The sequence below is a fragment of the Rhopalosiphum padi genome, chromosome 2 (assembly GCF_020882245.1).
Source record: "Rhopalosiphum padi isolate XX-2018 chromosome 2, ASM2088224v1, whole genome shotgun sequence".
Classification (NCBI taxonomy): domain Eukaryota; kingdom Metazoa; phylum Arthropoda; class Insecta; order Hemiptera; family Aphididae; genus Rhopalosiphum; species Rhopalosiphum padi.
In genome coordinates, this window is record NC_083598.1 from 20,552,413 (window position 1) to 20,558,541 (window position 6,129).

Here is a 6,129-nt window from a genome sequence, read left to right on the forward strand (position 1 = left end):
AAAGAAAATAAATTTTATATATCGGAGTTTTCTAAAAAAAGTTCTACTTAGTAAGTCTTAGAAATATGAAATTAAAAAATATGTTTGTTGTTTAAAAATTTAAATCAAATAATTGCAAAATTATAACTCTATTTTAAAATTGTAAATGTTCTTTTACAATGACATAAATACATACTTATTATAATAGCTAAAACTTTTCAAAATAATGAATAGACTCAATAGGATTATAAATAAATATTTATAACACTATTAATAAACATATATTTTTTATTGATAAATCGATGATTATTTCATATCAATCATTTTTTATTGTCACCGAGTGACTCGTATCAATTGTTATATTCAAAATATATACTTAAGTATATATTGTAAGCAACTCTTAAAATATTTAAATTGTATTAGGTAAATATTAACATTATATTATAAAAGTGTAGTAGTTTAAGAAAGAATATTCAATACAACAATAATATAACATAAATACCCAATACAAATATTTTATTCTATAAACTGACAATTATTTTATAGATCATTTACCCCTAAATAATAAAATGCAAAATTAATGCTGTATAACAATACAAATTTATAACTTTTGTTTTAACTCGTAATTATTTATAGTTAATTCAGCAATGCAGTGCATATTAAGGTGTGTTCAATTAATTTTCAAACTATAATTTTTAAAGAAAAACTTTTTATTTTATCGCTAATATTGCTATACTAAAAAAAACAATAGATAATTTTTACTGCCCTAATATAAAATTTAAAAATTATCTTAAACCAGTCATTAATATTATGCGTTCAAAGTTAGACATTTTGTATAAAATTGTGATTATTTTACGAACAACGCGCGTTAAATTTTCTTTCAAAATCGGTAAAAGTTCTAAATTCTACTGAAACTTTTGAATTTATTTAATTAGTTTTTAGAAATGTTTCGTTAAATCGTTGTGCAACTTTTGAAAGTTAAATTTGTATTTAAGATAACCATCGTTCTGGATGTCCTTCAACGGCTTCAACATCAAACACAAACCATTGCTCTTTTTTAAGGAATTATTATAAATTACCGAGGTTGATTGGAAGTGAAGTAGCTAATGAAATTAGTATATCAATTGATTCTTGTCTTTCGATTTAAAAAGATGAATTGGGTATGAAAACTGAAAATTATTGTCCCAAAATTAGAGATAAAATTGTTAACAGAGGATAAAATAGAATATCACATTGAAATCTGTTTGGAATTAAAAAGTTAAGTTTTTAATGACCCAAATTTTATAAAATCAATTATTACTGGTAAACATGAGATAACATTTGAATTATTACAATAGAAATCAGCGAATTCACCTCATCCAAAAAAATTTCGTCAGGTCACCTGTAACATTAAAGCAATGCTCGTCGTTTTCCATCATGAATTTGTACCTAACAAGTAAATCAAGTATCAAGTTTTTTTTTAAACAAGTTTTGGAAAGATTAAGAGAGAAAGTACGCCGTAAAAGGCCAGAAGCGTGGAATTCAAAGTCATGGATTTTGAATGATAATACGCCAGCGCATTCAGCACTATCCATGGAAATATTTTTAGCATCCAAAATATACCAGTTGTAAGCTCACCTGACTTCTTTTTGTTTTCAAGACTAAAAATTATCCTCAAAGGCCATAGTTCTGAGGACGTTAATAAGACCATTTGTGATACGACCGAAGAAATAAAGGCTATAAGTTCAGATAAATTTCAAACGTGTTTTAAAAAGTGGCATGACCGTTGGGAGCATTATATTGAAGCCAAAAGCTATAGGTCATTATTTTGAAGGTGATCCATTTAAATAGTCTGTAACGTTTATATATATGATTGTTTATAAATCTTATCTTATATGTATATAAATTATTGTATCATTAAATTTGTATTTTATATTAGTATAGAATACGGATGACAATTTAGAACTCATTTTACAGTAGGAACTAAAATATTAATATATTATACTACTGCACTTTTATAGTTTTATATATAGATATGTAATCGATTTATTATAATATAATAGTATACATTAACTTATTTTCGAGTGTAATGATTATTATATTCATTTAATATCCAAACTTATATTGCATACGAGTATTGTATAATACTATTGTACAATATACTATATACTAGTGATGGGTCGAACTCTGATTTTTTAAATCGAACCGAACTTGAACCGAACTTTAAATTATTTTTTCGAACTCGAACCGAACCGAACCTTCATATTTTCTACCGAACCGAACCGAAACGAACCTAGAATCATTTTAAGTCGAACTCGAACTCGAACTCAATATTTTTTATCATTATTATTATAAATGATACATAAGGTGCCTGTTACAGTTTATAACTTTCTATCGCCAATAGTCTAATTATTTCTAAAAAATGATTATCAATTTTTATTTTTTTTAAATAAATTTTGAAGAATTGTACAAATATTTGGTCTCTGAACTATCGTGGTCAGTAAGTCAGGTTCGACAAATATTTTCAAGTTCGATTTTCGAACAGTAAAAGATGTTTGATAGTTCGGTTCGAATTTTTTTCGTGCCGAGTTCGAATTTCGAACCGAACCGAACATCAAGGGTTCGGTTCGGTTCGGTTCGAGATTCGAACAGTTCGACCCATCACTACTATATACCTTACATCTTTATGAATATGATTTTTTTATATAATCATGTATAATATTTAATATTATATTGTAGACTTGTTGGGGAGAAGAGGAGATCCAAAATTAATAATAATTGTTTGTAATTATTATGTAGAAATATTGAATGTAAACTTTTAAATATAATAAAATGTTATTGTAAGTTTAATAAAGTAATCCGTGTCATGAAAAATTTTATATTAGTAATTCATATTTTATAGGTACAATTTTTTTTTTAAAAACCCACTTATCAAATCACCAAAAGTCAATATCCCCACAAATAACATTATTGAACAATTAAATTATATTATACCGATAAGTTACGGAGCATTTAATATTAACTATTGACCAATTTCTATAGGTTATAACTTATAACTTATAACTTATAAGAATATAAAATTATATTTATACCATGGGACGTATCATACATTTTTTTACATTTTTCATACATTTATTATTTAAAGTCATCGCACAATATTGTGTCAGTTACTCAACGATTGCACTCCAAAAATGGCAAAAACACAACGTACAAAAATGCCGTAATCGTGATAATATTATGTACTATTAGGACGGACAAAACCCATAGGTAGTACATTGTCACATGTTATGCATACATTATTATTGACACTCTTACACGTAACTTACGATGCGAATCCAAATAGAACCAGGTCAACGACTACATAAATTTAAAATTAAATTACAATATAAAAAATAATAATAATATTTCCACACTGCAGCAACTACAGTGGTTATACCAACTGGAAACAGCAATAATATTGTTCTTGTCAGCGATATTGGACCAGTGATAATTGTATTGTACAATATTCTATCTTCAGATTTCTCGTATACCATACGTAAAACGTAAAATATCATCATATTATGGTTCAATACATAAAAATTAAAAGACGAAACTGAAGTACTCGTATCAACAATTTTGGAAATTATTTTTTTATTTTATAAATATTTCATATACGTCTATAAAAAAAATCAGGAGAAATGTATTATGTATAATATATACATAATATAGCGTAGGTATACATAGCTCATTCACTAGAGTATCGTATGTAGGGGACTAAGTTTATTTAGATTATATCTAGAATATTTTTAAAAAATAATAAAATCATAGTTAAATAAAAAAACCATATAAATTTCCACTAAATTGAATTTATTTTTATAAAATATGCAACTTAAATGTAGGTATTTACTATTTAGAAATATGCAAGCATAGGTTTCAGTATATGAATCCTATGAGACATACTATAGATTTGTAATCAGAATATATTGTTTTGTGTTGTATTTATAAAAGTATGTATTTGGACAAAAATTTGGCTTCTATACAGTCATTAGTACTGACATATAGCTAATTACTCCGAAGTATCTCAATAAATTCTAAAGCCGGTAGGAGAAATTCGATTTAAATTTTTTTCTCAAATTTTCTAAACGTCAAAAATATGTGTTAATTGTTATATTGAAAACAATAAATAGTATATGACATTTGACATATATTTGTATATATACATCATTGTATTTTTTTCAATCTCAGATTTCGACTTGGTGAAATTATAATACAAACAGTTGATGAAAGTAATGATGTGGGCAAAACCAAATTCATATTAAAATGATATAAGCTGCATTATAGACCTATACATATAGGATTGTATATACTATATGATCCAAGCTCGTAAACAGGGGGGTTTTAGGGGTTCAAACTCTCCAGACATTTTTAAAGTAGAATCGTTCAATTTCACCTGTGATGGTGGTAAAGTCGCCCACGGCAAATTATTTCTAAACCCTAACCCACATGGAAAATTCCTTAATTATCCACTGCTATGATGGTCTCATTGAATAAATGACCCGTTATAAATGTAATACAATAGATTTTCTTAACGTGTTTTCCTATTGTTTACTATATACACTTATTTGTGTGATGTTTATTAAGTATTATGTTATAATATGTTACGGACAATTTTTGCTTGCGGGTACTTTGTACTATATTGGCCTATTCCGTTATAAATAAATGGGTCCGCGCAGAAATCGATATTCCTATGATATATATCTACTACAACTAGACCGTATGGGCCCTTCTCGGCCGTGCGTTTCATAGTCCGAAAAACAATATATTTTAACAGGCACTGGTAAACACATCGACACATCCATATTAATACTATCCACGCCTCCGATCTAGGTTATATAATTTTGTGCGAGACGCCGAAAATTCGTAATAGTTATTAAATAATGCGCATGATCCAGATTGTTGACTGCAGCATTACGCACGATTATATTCGGCAACGTAGAAGTCGTATAACATATTGTAATTCACGATTATATTATATATTACTATGTGTTTTGTTTTCAAACGGTATGTTTTTCGGTCTTCTGCGCGTTTTGCCACCGCGGGTGTTTACGGACAATATTGTAATACGCCATACACGATGAGATTATACATATCATTATGCATTGTGTAGAAACAATTACTCCATACTTAACGCTGGTAATAATAATACAGTTGAATCACGATAACTTGAAGTCGGAGGGAGATAGAAATTCGCTTCGATTTATCTAACTCGAAATTATATTAATTTATATATCATTAATATTTCTATGGAATAAAAAAAAATTTGAATTGTCAAGTTTTTCGAGTTATCGCGACTCGACTGTATTATAATCGCATAAATGCATTGGTTTACCGAACGCAGTGACAATTCTGCTTGTATTGTAAATATTAAGGACTGTGAGGGTGGTATACGAACATACGGTGTTATATCATATAAAAACAGGTAAGTGCGCTATAGGTAAATCACTCTGCAATGTATAAATATTAATCTCTTAAAAACTTTATCATCCGTATCCTAAGCCCCCTCCCATCCCCTACCATTCTAAATACGTGTTCGATGGTGTATACCAGGGGTGGCCAACCAGTCGATCGCGACACCCTTTCGCATTTTCTTGAAATTTTTCAGAAAACAATTCAAATATTTTTTTTTGTAAATGTATACATCTTTGTATATCCCAAGAATATAAAAATTATATTTAGAAAAAAATAATAAATATAACTATGAAAAACGAGATTATACACAGATATCGAATAAAAGAAGTGTACATATAATATATTGTTTATAATATATTTTTTGTTTTTTTTTTTTTTTCGATCACGACAACCTAGAAAATCTCGGAGGTCGATCGCAAGTCTATTAAAGTTGGCCACCCTTAGTGTACAAGGTGTATAATATTATTATGAACATATTAGTATTAATAAAATAATACGTCGTGGCGGTGAAATGTATAACAATATTATGCCACCATCGTTTTACTAGAGCATCTGAGCATATTCGTTGTGTGAAAGACGCGTACAAATATATGTTCTGTTGTCATTTTATTGATTCGACGTGGGTTTTTTTTTGTTGCTATTATTGTTGTTATTTAAATGCCGTTCGCGCGAAATTGTCCACCGAATATTGCCCGCGTGTTATTGTTTTACGAGGCCGTCGTT